The 14,222-nt window shown below is 42.4% G+C and overlaps 2 long non-coding RNA genes across 9 annotated transcripts in view; one reads left to right on the forward strand and one right to left on the reverse strand.

The window, feature by feature from the left end:
* LOC139828062 (uncharacterized) overlaps nt 1-14,222 on the forward strand; it is a 30,430-nt gene that overhangs the window by 6,096 nt on the left and 10,112 nt on the right. For 7 of the 8 annotated variants that reach the window (XR_011739234.1, XR_011739240.1, XR_011739235.1 and 4 more), the window contains exons 2-6: nt 1,394-1,476; nt 2,171-2,275; nt 2,732-2,880; nt 7,699-7,787; nt 13,516-13,703. This is a non-coding gene — a long non-coding RNA (uncharacterized lncRNA). Of the gene's footprint in view, nt 1-1,393; nt 1,477-2,170; nt 2,276-2,731; nt 2,881-5,150; nt 5,573-7,698; nt 7,788-13,515; nt 13,704-14,222 lie in introns of those variants that run through there. The other variant, XR_011739238.1, reaches the window with a different exon arrangement.
* The window catches only part of LOC139828063 (uncharacterized), a 120,523-nt gene continuing 106,345 nt past the window's right edge, over nt 45-14,222 (reverse strand). The window contains exon 5 of the long non-coding RNA XR_011739242.1: nt 45-245. This is a non-coding gene — a long non-coding RNA (uncharacterized lncRNA). The remainder of the gene's footprint in view (nt 246-14,222) is intronic.

Here is a 14,222-nt window from a genome sequence, read left to right on the forward strand (position 1 = left end):
CTTTGCAGTGACTGTATAGTTATTCTGAAGTTGTTCAGATGTTAGATACTTAACAGGACAGTACCTTGAAATGGGTGCTGAGCTCCCCAGATGGTTAGTGAAGAGCAGAAGGTACCTTTGGGGCTTCTACAAGGAGTCCTGGGTGCCTAAACTGAGGCAGGTGGGTGAGCCGAGCAGTCACCTCCGGACAGAGCTGTGCGGAGAGGGGACTCTTTGGAGCCAGGTTGGTGCACGTCTTGGGCCCACTGCGATCAGATGATAAATGGTAATAATAAAATTGCCATATAGGATCTAATAATAATGTAATATATCATCTAATCACAAACTCTGAGTTTGAAAGGTAAATAAAATATTTTCTGATGAGAATGAGCTTTCACGGGCAGTTACAATTTATCTCTTTATGCAGAATTTCTGGATAACCGAACTGTTTCACTTACTTAATGGTAAGACAATTAGAAAGATTTTGATACAACATTGTCTTAGATTTTTATAAAGGAAATTGTTTGTTAGTATGGCCGTAAAGGCTTTGCTGCAGCAGAACATGCTTTGCAATGATAGAAGCAGATGGTTTACGAAGTTACTGAATAAGAACTGATTATTGATTTGCTATCCTCTACCAACATCAGAGTTGAGCGATAATGTACTGTACTTCTTGTTACAGAGTAAACAGCTATTTTTATATTACTTGCTTTCTTGCAAATTGGCTACTAGCAAGGAAAATAAAATATATGGCTGTCTAATATCTTGAAGCAGTAAACAAACTGCACTGGGGGAACATTAGTGAAGGGCTGCAGAACACTTGCTGATATTTATAACTTCTGTCTCTGTCAAAAAAACTTCAAATCAGAAGTTCACAGTTCTCCTAATAGCAGATGCAGTCAGAGTCCTGTTGGTTTACCATTTACTTTCAATACACACAGTTAGCTTAGTAAAATACTGAACATGTTCTCTTTTAGCAGAACTCAAGAGGTGACAGGATTTTTAGCAGCCACTGAGCATACAGTGAAGTATTAGGGTCAGTATTGTTTTCCTGCCTGATTTATTCTCTTGACTTGAAGAAAATTCCAGAAGGTTAAAAATGCAGCTAGAAGCAGGAGTGATATTATAATTCAAGATGACTGTGTAGCACATTTAAATAAACATGCAGTAAATATTTGCCTGTTATATTCTGGTAGCTTTTAATAGCTGCTTGGTTCAGGCTGGGGGGAGACCATTATGTCTTGACAAGGTTGTTTTCACTCAAACGGTTGTTCTCCTAAGAAAACAGACTTTTCACAAGTCAGTGACGCACACCTGCCGTGAATTGTGCACCCAAACTGCAGCAGATAGGGGAACGCTAATAGATTTTTCACTATCAATTTAATTCGGTTTCTGATCGATGCCCCTTTTGCAGGTCAGTGTCTCCAACTTGGTGGATTCTGCCCCAGCCTGCGAGTCGCCTTGTTGCGCCGTGTTATCCCAACGCACGTCTGAGAGGTAAATGGCTCCTTCCACCTGGTGCGGGCAGTGAAAGGGTTAACGTGGCACTGAGTAAATAGTAGGGGGGGAAGAGAAAAGGAAAATTGTTTTGCCAAAGGAGAAAGGGTCTGTCTTTTCATGATACTGATCTAGGATGAGGACCGGGGTCTTTTGATCTTGCTGCATGAATTCTTCTCTGGTTTTTAAATACGGTGTTGTTATTTACAGCTGGCTCGGGAGGCACAGTAACCTATCCTCGACTCACGTAGCAAAGTGAACACGTACAAGTTATTAGGACATAATATACTTACCGATTGGGTAATAACATGGCAAGGCAAATAAAAGATTTTATGACAAATTTAAATAGCGGTGGATTAAAGTTCAGGAGGACTGGGGATTAGGAAAAAGGGCTTCATCTGGACAAGTTAGATAGTGACTGTTAAACTGTCCTCTGGGAGATTTGCTGAGCCTTGAATAATAGGAGCGTGTTTGTGTGTCTGTGAATTGCCGTACCTTGTTTTTCTTAATCAAATGCAGGCTCAAGCAATTCTTAACTTGTGCTTTCCTCCTTCCCTGCCTCACTCCCCTGCTCCTCCTACCCCCCGCATTGGCTTTTTTTATTCTGTTTATGGGCCTATAAGTGGGAAATAGAACTTAATTGACAGTTTATGCCATATTTAAAATGGTTACATACCTAAATCCAATTATGCAGGGGACAATAATGAATGCCACCTCATCAGTAAGGAGCATCGCCATCAGCAATGGCCATCCTGTTCTCCTTTCTCTGCATTTCCTACAGTGACTGCAGTACAGGCAGGTGAGGGAAAACTGTTCTATAATAAATACTGTAAAAATGCTTTGTGCATAAACCCGTCTCTCCCTATTGTTCTAAAGCTGGAGTGCTCAAGTTTATAGATCTGGTTGTGCTAATTAGATTGCTGCAGCAAAATGTCCCCTACTACTGGTACCAAAATGATAAATCCAAATATATATATATGTATATATATATATATATTGAGTTTTTTTTAAAGTTTGGTTAATTTCTTAAGTACATCTTTTTTTTAAACCATGCAATTTTTTGAAAGTGCACTGGGATTTCTTTTGAAGCACATCTTGACTTTTCATAAAGATATCAAAAGTGCTTTAAAATATATCATAGCTGATTTTGCTCCCTCACAAATCCCTCACTTTTTATTACCTTTTAACTAAGTCACCTTTTTCCAGAAGGGAGAGGAAATGGTTCACATCTCTTGATGGTTTGTTTTTCTTTCAGTTTTCCTGCTGTCAATATTTAGGGAAAGAAATTACCTAGAAAAAAAACCCCAATCTCCCAGTATATCAACCTTAAAGGAAAGAAGGACAGAAATGTGTTCCCTCGTGACACCTGGGCTAACTGGAGTATAACACACCTGAAGATACCAGGTAAAGTAGCAATAGTGGAGCTTACAGTGCACTGTGGCAATTTAGGAATCCAGTTTCCTATGGCTGGCTGATTGCTGTGCTGCAGAGGTCCAGGACTGAAAACCAGCTCTGACAAACACTGGGAGCAAACGTGGGGTTTGTTTGCATATCAACCTCTTGCATTTCTGCTCTTGCCTCTGGGCTCCTCAGTACCATTTACAGAGGAAGAGAAATACCTGCAAATTCAACTCAGATGCTGAGCCCTTTAATGGCATTTGGTTAATGCTTGGCAAGTGTGATATGATTTGTAAAAATCATCCTGTTGCTTAATCCCCTTCAGTGCCAAGGGTTATTAGGTAGGGATTGCAAACAAGATGAGAAATTGCGACGTTTATATGTTATGGACTGAATGGGAGAATCTTCAAGCAGCTTAGAAATCCTTGAAGGCTTTTTTTAACCTGTGGTACATTTTGGATAATCAAAACAAGTATCATAAACAAATTAAGACGAACTCTAGCTGAGTAATCCTTTCCCTTAAACCCTGAGAAAAATCAGTGGCAAATCCCAGCACAAGCAGACTGCTGCTGCCTGTTGCCACAGCACCAAGAGTTGTGCCAGGGTTTAAGAAATAATCTGAGTCCATTTCTTTCCCCGTATGCATGCCTAAGATGTAACTCCAAGACGTGTATGTGAGTTTTCCCACTTTCTGCTCTCTGAAGGCTTTGTAATCTGTTATGTAGTTCAAAAAAGGAGGAGAAAAAACTTTATTTCATTGAAAGGAATAAGGCAATGAGTTAAGAGCTGTCGTGGTTGAGACGGCCAAACGGCATAGACCAACTTCTTCCAGGATGAAAGTAGTAGATGCCATTTATTGCCACAAGTGCATTTTTATACAGTTTTACCAATTCATGTGTCTCTTCACTATTGGTTACAAGTCACAGCAGTAACATCTCATTGGCTAATTTTGCTATCATCAGTGTTACTCTTCTACTCCCTTCTCTCTCACGGGTACATCCTTAGCATCTCCGGATACTCCTTTACTCCCATCTTTCTCATGGGTAGGCCTTCATATCTTCAAGGCTAATTTCTGTTCACATGCCCTCCGTCAGGGAATCCACAGACCCACCGTAGTCCCCCATGAAGAACTGTGATTTAGGGCTTGCCATCTTTACTCTTACTGCCCAGGTTGAATAGCTGCAGGGTTTCTGAGCTGTTTGCAAGCAGAATTTGCATCTGGATGTGAACTTTGATAGGCGGCCGACAGGTATTTCAGGATTGAGCTGCTTCTGCACAGTGCTTTTCCAGATGCAATCTCCCAGTTCCAATGTATGGGAGCATGTGTGAGAGGGGAAGGAAAAATGTCAGCGAGATTACTTCAAAAAAGCGGGATGCCCAGGTTAATTTGTAATAACCAGTTTGGGAGGAGCTCTGCCTGCAGCTGTGGAGCTTGTGACCCACACGGAGAAAGCTGCTTTATCAGGCATTGAGCTGCACGGTGTCTGGCAGCATTTCCATGTCAGCCCACCGATGAGATAGTGGTTTCCATGTGTGAAGCAGACAGCAACTTTAATGGAAGATATTTGGTGACAGGGAGCTGTAAAAGTTGTTCCATTATCCTGTAGTTACACAATTATGGTATTCTGTAAGATGCTGCAGTTGTGATGACAGTAACATATTCTTTATTCAACTTATAGGTAAGATGTGGCAGGAACTGAGATTTCTGGGTCTCAGACATGTTTCTGAAATATCCCTGGATTACCAAAGTTGCTTGATGTATGAGGAAGTCAGAGTAAAGTGTGGGATACCTGGCCCAGTTACCTGGAAATGGCCCGATGCGGTTAGTGTTCGGTGTCCGTGCTGACAAATGAGGAAGAACAGAAGCTCCTAGATACAGACACGAAAGGGTTGAGTTTCTGACCCATCCTTCAAACCCTCCTCCCTAACAAACCCCCTCTGCAGCACTTGCAGCCTGCTAGGAGACTGCTTGGTGACAAGAAGTGTTGCTCAGGTGTTGGGTGATATTTTGTATGGATCGGGGAGCCATGGGGCATGTGGATGCCCATCGTGTCAGAGCTGTGTATCCAGCCCCCGTGCCCATCTGCTCCTTTGAGGGGAGGAAGGAGGGTACGAGGGATGGTGGGACTGATGAGACACCTCCCAGGCTGGGAGCAACCAGTCAGTAAAGTCCCAGAACTCTTGGTTGATGATGGTGTACAAGCAGAGACCTTCTTGCTGTCTACAACTGCCTGAAAGGAGGTTGGAGCATGGAGGGTGCTGGTCTCTCCTCTCAAGTAACCAAGTGATAGGGTGAGAGGAAATGGCCTCACGTTGCACTAGGGAAGGTTCAGATTGGGCATCGGGAAATGTTTCTTCCCAGAAAGGGTTGTGAAGCACTGGAACAGGCTGCCCAAGGCAGTGGTGGAGTCACCATCCGTAGAGGGGTTTAAAAGAAGCATAGATGAATGTTCTTAGTGACATGGTTTAGTGCCAGAGTTAGGTTGTAGTTGGACTCGATGACCTTAAGGGTCTCTTCCAACATAAATGGTTCTATGATTCTATGAAATTGAAGAAGCCAAGCGCTACATGTGTCACCAGCCAAAAGGAGGGGAGAGCTGCTGGAGCAGTGGGGTTTCCCCAGCGGCTGCAGCGTCCTCAGACTGCCTGGAGAAGGGTTCATCGAGGAACACAAGCGCCTTCTGTCCTAAATGTGGAGGTAAAAAAAAATGCATTTTCTTTTTTTCAACTATAAAATCATTTTTCACCATTAGTTTTCCAATGTAGTAACTGCAGCTTTGACTTGCTGGTTGCAAAGAGACCCGTGCCCTGTGCAAAATGATTACTTATTTATTTTAGAAACAAAATCAAGGCTGTCTATGATTTGGATCTAATTTCACATTTATTTTTCATAGTTTGTTTGCTTAGTAGCTCTCCAGTAAGACAGTGATTAGTTAAATCAGTTATACATAAATTCAAAAACTTGCTCTTCATTTTAGATGTTCAGACTTAATTGGATTTAAATCAGATTAAAAAGTGACTTCTGAGGGAAAAATACCCCCAAGCATGAAAAGATGGTTACTTTTTTTTAACTCATCACGTAAATGGCAGTTGAGATTTCTATCTTTATAGCATTTATTCCCTGTTACAGCTTACAATTCTATTTAACTTGAAAAGAAAATACTTATATATTGAAATGTTAGCAGGGCAGAGTAGGAGGGAGCCGCTAACTCATCTTGCGCGGAATAGTCTGTTTTCTAGTCCAGAGTATTTTCTTCAGATTTTAATGAAATTTTAAACTTGAACACTATGAAAGGAGGTCACTCTATGACTTTATTAAATATATTAATTACTGTGAAAATCATATAATGCAAGCTGTATTAAAACGGTGGCAGAAGCTCTGTTTCTCTCCCAGGAGATGCCCTGGTAAATCCAGATAGTTTCTCCCTTGGGGCTTAAGGGGCCATCAGAGATTTATTGACGGGCCTGGGCCACATATGTAAAGATGATTTATTGAATAATGAAAAGCAGGGTTGGAAGGGTTTGGATGGAGTTTTCAGTGCTATGGTAGCAGTTTGGGGTCTCCAGAAACAACATCCATGAACCCAGCAGAGGAAGGTCTTTGCAAAGGAGTGGAACACAACTCCATCCCGACTGTCAAGCACAGACGATGCTGTGGGGCAATAGCATTTTGCTGCTCGGCCTTTTGCCTCGTTTACTAAATGCGAGCAATTTTAGACAGACATTTGGCCAAACAGGCCAGCTGCAGGATCAGCTGTCTGTGGCTTCTCAGGCTCCTCATGATGCAGAAGATTGAGGACTTTATGCAAATTCAGGTACTCAGCCATATGGGAGGCAGGATGAACGTATAGATTTTGGAGGACAGAGCAGAGATTTGTATTAAGGTAATTCCCCATCTGGAATGATACAAGGCTGGGTAATTCAAGCCATTTCCCCCCAAGGGTGTGTTCTCTAGGGGGCTTGATGGAGAGGACTGCTGCAAAGATCAGAAAAGGCAGAAGGAATAACAATCGCTGACTCCAAATGCTTGTGCTCATCTTTCCCATCAATTATTTAAACAAGAAAGATTTACATGAAAATTAATCATTAAATTTTGAATTGCTTCTTGACATCAATAATGAAATAGCTGCGCCAAATACAAACAGATACAGAGAACAGGATAAGAAATCATCCTTAATATACACAACAAGAAGTAATATTTTAATGAAACTATAAAGCTCATTACTGCTTTATGATGAAGGGTTACTGTCAGTGACCTAGAATAGAGAGCTTTATATGCTGAACATGAAACCCCTTGTTTAATCTGTTCTATTTGACATTGGCATATTAAAATTTGTGGGCTGGATTCTACTGTATTCTGTAAACCAGTAACTTTTGGGACCAAAATAATTTTTGTGCGGTCAGGGGGTTGTCTTTCAAATGTGTGCATCTACAAGTATCATGGTAGACACTACATTTCAACATTTAAACTTTGTGAATTGTTGAAACCAATTTTGTCAAGTCTATTTCTTGACGGAAGAGACTGAGACTAAACCTACCAAAACCAATGTAATTGGTAGTTTTCAAATAATTGCAATTGTTTAATTAACCTAAAAAAAAATGGGGGAAGGGCTTGGTACGCTTCTTGATGTCCCAGCTGAAACATGATAACCTAAAACTTTAGCTTCTTTTACCCCTAACCCCCAAGTAAATTTCTAATGCTCCTGTCCAGAAAAAGAACGTGGGAAACATGGAGAATAAACAACCTGTACTCATAAAAATCTGCAAGTAAATAAAATGATCTAATTATTTATTTAAGTAACATGATGTTGGTGTTATACTTAGGATTTCCGAGTGGTTGGTGTTGAGAAAACTCCAAACTGAGTCAGATACGGCATTGACCTAGAAAGCACTGAGACCCTGCAGTATATTTGGTAAGTACAAGCGCTTTTCTAAATTCAATTACTTTTAACTTGCTGGTGGATCTTTTCAAAGCCTTGTGTGTGATACAATCACCTCCAAAGGCAAACTGTGTCCTACATCTGCGAATAGAAAGCACTAAAGAAATGGTAAGCATTGCTATGGCAAAATAACTTACATAATGCGTAAAGTTATGTACTACTCCCTGACCTGCTCCAGCTCCTTTGTTTAATGTTGTTTATAGATTTGTCCAGCCATTTCCCTTCTATGTTTCACCAGATTGGTACCTGTAGTGAATTAGAGGGAAGACAAGCATAAAGTCAATTCTACTTGCTGCAATTCCCCAGATTTTAAAAGGGAAAGATGTTTATTTAATTTGCTCAGCAACCTATGAGCTCTTGAGGCTCATTAATTTCCTGAGAAGTAAATAAGTTCCGGTGTTTTGTTCTCAAATTTACCACTTTTAGTTTATTTCCATGTTAGCTGGTAATTCAGCCTCTGCCTCTTGCTTGAGTGAACTCTCTGAGAGATCGCATCTGGGTTTTTTCAGCTCGGGGCACAATTGTGCACAAAACAGAAGTAGTGTTTGCCTTGTTACTCTTGTAATTGGCACCGCATGGCTCCAGGAGCGCAGGTAGAACACAGGTGTGGGTTGTGGTTGGGGGTCTCACCGAGCATTGCACCCACACAGACCAGTAAACATCTTTTACTGGTACTGAGCTGGGCTTCTTGGGGGTGGGTGGTACTAGCCTGGCAATCTTTGCATTTCCCCCCGAGATGCCATGGAGAGAAAACCATAGCCCACTTTTCTGCTGTCTTCTAGCAGAAGGCAAAAGCAATTAGGTGAGGAAGTTTCATTAATGAGAATGGAAGTTCTCTTGAGGCCACTTTATTAGCAGCTTTTGGTGAGGTAGGGTGTGGAAATGTTAGATTTAGACGATAATCAGCCTGCATTTTTATCTCTACTTAAAATAAGTAGAATGGCAAATTATCTTATCTCCATAAACTGCTATTTTTCACTTAGTAAATTATTTTACCACCCAAAGCAGATGCCACACAAAGAGTTGTGGTTGGGAGGCATGCAGTTATTTATCTCGGTCAAAATGTCTCAGCTAAAAAGCTATCAGTAGGAGATAATAATAATAAATACATATGGTGTTTGGCTAGATGAATACAAGATTATACTAAATAGAACACATTTCTGAAAAGAATAATTGTAACTAATTAAGAAATCTCCAGTTCTGCTTAGACTTGTAAGAAAGTGAAATCAAATTTAATTATGCAAGGTCCCAGTTGTGCCAAAGGTGTTATAAAGAATATCTTTATGGAGACATTCAGTATAAGAAACTGGCTGGTGCTATTATTAGCATGCTCAGTTGCACATTTTCTTTATATTAGTTTAAAGTTTAATGATGGTATTTGCAGGGCTAATTACCAAGAATCTGCACAGCACTCATTGGCATAGTCACCCAAAAGGCATCAATTTTTGCAACAGTAAGTTATTGATAACTCCGAACTAGCTTTGACTAAATGCCACTATATTAAGTATATGTACAAATGGGTACTTAGAAGTGGAAATATCTGTGATGGTGCCCACAATTCCCTTGGAGCATAAGCAAGGAGTGTTGTTCCTTTGTCCCTGCACACTAGCAGAGGACAGCTGGCCAGCATCAGGATTTAGTGCGGTGAGTTCAGCACTGTGCTGGGAGATGCTCTGCAGAGGGGTATCTCAGGTGAGAGGAACGGTCCAGAGACTGTGAGCAGGGAAACAGTCCATAGATGTATATCATAGAATGGTTTGGGTTGGAAGGGACCTCAGAGATCATCTAGTTTGAACCCCACTGCCATGGGCAGGAACATCTTCAATCAGATCAGGTAGCTCAAAGCCCCATCCAACCTGACCTTGAACACTTCCAGGGATGGGACATCAAGAACTTCTCTGGGCAGCCTGTTCCAGGGTCTCACCACCCTCATGGTGAACAATTTCTTCCTTACATCTAAATTTCTTCCTACATCTAAATCTCTTTCAGTCTAAAGCCATCGCTCCTTCTCCTATCGCTATATGCTCTTGTGAAAAGTCCCTCTGCAGCTTTCTTGTAGGTACTGGAAGGTGGCTGTATATGTTCCCTGACAGCCAGTTGTCTAGCAGTGCTGAGAAGAAACGCTAACTGCTCATAGTAACTCAAGATAAAAAATCTTAACACAGCAAGAATATCGTGCATCTCACGCCTGAGGAAAAGTATTTGGTTGGGCAATCCAGAGGGTGAACAAAGGGCTTTCCCAGTAGCACTGAGTGTATCCTGATCTGGGAAGTCATGGTCTGCCATGGAGAAGACAGATCTTGGGTACCAGTGTGGTCATGGAGCGGCACTGATAATGAGAAATATGCTGTGATATTAGGGGGATGTGGGAAGAAGATTTGATGAAAAAAAGCTGTTATTTTTGGAATTGGCACAGAAGTCACATATGGTTTCTGGGTTGGGCTGTGCTGCCCAAACCATTTTCCAATCCTTTCTTGGCAGCAGAATTCTGTCCCCCGCTGCAGCCTCTCTGGAGGTGATGCTGACAACATGGATAAATGAACCTTTCAAACACATGCAAGTCTTCCCGCTGATATTGTCAGGCCCTGCGAGGGAAGGCCTTTTCTTCTCAGTTATAAGAGCTTTTCTTTCCTAGAGCACTATGTGATTCCAGCCCCAAAGGTGACTTTCTTGCAAATAATGATCCCTGCAGGCCACCGCCAGAGAGTTTTATCTTTAAACCCTCCTGGCCTGACACACCAGGACCTTCTCTCTTCTTCCCCACCTACCTTGAAGATAATCACAAGGCAACCATCTCTTTCGCTACTGCTCCTCTTCACCGGATTGCATTAAAGCCTCAGCCCCAGGAGCCGACTGCAGGGCTGATCCTTCGTGAGCAGCAGGAGGGGGCTGGCAGGCACAACAGGCAGCACCGTGCGTTATTGGCCGGCCAGGGATTTATTCCATTCATCTGACATGTGGCGCTTTGCTCTTCTGTGGTGGTGTGGATGCAGAGCCAGGGCTGAAAGCCTTGGTTTTCAGTACCTCTGATCTGCGGGAGTGGTGTATATCTCATACCTTAAAAAAGGAAGGAGCTGTGTGTGCTCTCAGCCTTGACTGGCACATTCTTGGGCTTTGCACTCAAGTATCTGTGGGGGGAGGCAGCCAGAGAAAGGCAGCAAAGCATAAAACAAGTGTTTTCCCCAGCTGATCTGCAGGCAGTGTTGGAAAAGAAGGGGTTGTTCCTGCTGCTGAGTGACTGACAGGAACCTGGGGTGGGATTCACTTCTCACCACCTCAGAAACCCGGCAATGTATATGCATCTGCAGCTGAACTGGGCACTCTGGGCTTCCCTGATTAGTTAATGGAGGTGATTAGCTACTTTTAGGCGTTCTGTGCTATTCTAGCTGTCTATTTTAGTGCATGATGAATTGTACAATGTCCGTTAGCTTTAAAGAGAGTCTAATCCAAGTAGCTCAGTTGTGGACCTCTTAATTGATTTACTTGGATCAGTTCTACCTCTGTGTGCCAAAGTCTTGAAAGCACCAGGTATCTTCCAAGGCTAAAGCCGAGGCAAACAGTGAGAGAGAAGCAGTGCAGAAAGCTGTCTTGTGCTTTGCTTTTCCCAGATAGCAGCATCTCTTCAAGTGTGACTTTGGCAGCCAAATGCTTGAGATGGCTCTGGTCATTTTGTACTGTCAAGAGTATTGTTGGTCCTAGTCTAAGAGCAGTGCAGTCTCCATGTGTTCTCCAGCTTCTGTCCTTGCTCTGTGATCTGAAAGATTTAGCTTAAACTTGTTTCATCCTTTCTCATACCATAGAGTTAACTCAGTCTTACTGATTCCGATACCTGCTCTGAATCGGAATATCTGTGTACTCACACGTAGGATGGGATTCCATGTACTTTCTTCCCAGCTAACACCGAGAATCCTGGCTGGACTGAGCATGCTGAATCTCACTTTGTTCTGCTCACCATTTATATTCTGCTTTCAGATCATCATTCCAAGATAGCTGAAGAACGTGGCCTGTACAGGTGCTTTCAAGGTTGTGATCAGCATTTTGATGAATTGCAGAGTCTTTGGATAAATGGTGAACACTGATCTGCATGGAAAGGATTTCTTCTCTACAGGAGAAGTGCAGATGTCCAAGGATGGGTGGGATGCAGAGAATCTACCTCGTGCAACTGGTACTTTATAAACCTGAGCTGCAAGTGTCAGTCCACCTGTTGTGTCAGAGCGCAGCACTGATACAGCTCCCGGCAGGCTCTGTTTCTCTTCTACTGGGATCTGTCCCCAACTGGTGACCTCCTGCTATCATTTGGAGCTGCTTCTACCAGTGCAAGATGATCCTGTGGGATGTCTGATCATACAGGGTGTCCATGTGCCAAGACCCTGATTCCCAACGATCTTCCTTGGTGTAAAAAATGTAGTACGCACATGGCAGGTCCTACCTATGTCAATGCACATCTCAAATATGTCTAGATACTAGAATTTCTGTTAGACAGCATAAAATACAAGTCATTTGGCACACTTAGGGAGCTCTCTCCTACAATTCTTTCCTCTTCTGCTTCTCTTGTTGCTAATGAAACAGCTGCTCTTTGGTTTCAGGCTTTAACCTATTTTTAGATTCCTTTTGTGCGGCTGGCCCTTTGAAATGCATGAATTGCTGTGGAAGAAGGCCAGTGTCATTGCTGTGAGGCAAGAGGAAGGCCGATAGGTGAAGTCATGTCTGGTAATGAGAGACTGTCTCACCTATTCATCTCCTCCCTTTATTTCTATGAAGCAGCTCTGTTCCCTCAGGCTCATGGTTATGTACCTTTTCTGCTTTTATTTAAGCATTACAATGAAATCAGCCACAGCGCTTCATTAGCACAGCACCAGCGATGGCTCCCTCCCTTGGGGGGCTGTTTTCTTCCCATCTAGGGCGGTGCAGAGCTGGTATGCTCCAGATGGATCTCAGTACATGGTCGTGTTCCCACTGCGGGAAATGTGCTGGCCCAAAGTGGAAGGGGCAGGTGGAGAAGATTGGATTTCAAGGATTGAAGCTGGAGAACAGTGTGGAAAGGAGAAAGCTGTGAAGGAAGTAGGGGCCCAGCAGAAGGTGGGATTTATTTGTTGGATGAGCACTAAGATCCCTTTTATGTGAGCTTCTGGGTTCTAATTGGGATGTCAGACTTTGCCTTTGTGCTACAGGGTTTCAGCTGAAGGGATGTGGGTGGGCAAGCAGAACATTGTCATCTAAATAGTCAAGTTATCCCAGTGACTGTGGACACCAAAGATACCAAACCCAGAATCACCATCTACTCTGATCTGACCAACACGACCATGGGTGTTAGGATTGCTGTGGTGGTAAATGTGATCTAAATCATCGCATTACTTCGTGGGTTATTTACCACCTACAATTAACTAGTTCAGCACTAAACTAACTTAAGCAGCGGTTCCACGTGGGATTTAGAGTTTGTAGGCTCAGCTGTCTCAGCTGACACTAATGAACATGCTGTGGCTAATTGAAGGGGGAAGAATCATACCCACTGTCTTGGTTGCAGTACTGAGCTGACTCAATATTGACAACTTACTCATTTCTTTAAAAACCAAAGCCAGGCTAAGCACATTTTGGTTGATTAAAAAAAAAAAAAAAAGATAATAATTTTTACTCCCTGGCTTCTGAGTTTTAGGTGCCTGAAAAATGTTTCTGAACTGATCGAACAATTTGATCCTTCCAGACAGACCTTCTTCTCCTTGCTGCAGCCGTTAGTGCCTTGAGGCAGTAAAAGCCAACTTGTGTTTGCTCTGCATCCATACACTGACAGTTTCACTGGAATCGAGTCATCTCCAACCTATCTGCTAAATTCTGGCTAAAGACAAGGAGACCTCAACACAGCAGGCTTTGGTTTTCTTTTCCTACACTCAGGCAAGTGCATTTTAAGTTGTATCCTTCAGGGCCTGTATTATTACGTAGATTTCAAATACCTGCCGTGACTTCCCCTGTTCAGAATAAGAACATCTATGACACCTGTATGAGTATTTGCATGGTGGGTGATGAAGTCTAGAGAGCTGTTTGTCAAACAAAGCATGGTTAAGGAGTTAGAGGCTGGGCAAAAATCATCCTTCCTAAAATTAATAGTACTAGTTCTTCTCTGGTTTTTTGACCTCACTCTCAGTATTTTAAGAAAATATCAGGCATTTGTTTTTCACCTCCCAATGAAGTTGAAAATACACACAGAGCATTAAAACGGTGGGTGAATGGAAGGGAAGAAGCTGGAAGGAGAGCGATTTTTGAAATAAATAACAACAGAATAAAATAAATGTGTTTGATGCTCTCCCCAGCACTAAGTCTGCACTATATCATTGTGTAACACTCAGCAGAGACTCTCGTTTTTATAAATTAATCAAGGGTTTAGTGTCTTGCGTTTCTGAAGATGACATGGAT

Source organism: Patagioenas fasciata, chromosome 5 (assembly GCF_037038585.1).
Source record: "Patagioenas fasciata isolate bPatFas1 chromosome 5, bPatFas1.hap1, whole genome shotgun sequence".
Taxonomy (NCBI): Eukaryota; Metazoa; Chordata; class Aves; order Columbiformes; family Columbidae; genus Patagioenas; species Patagioenas fasciata.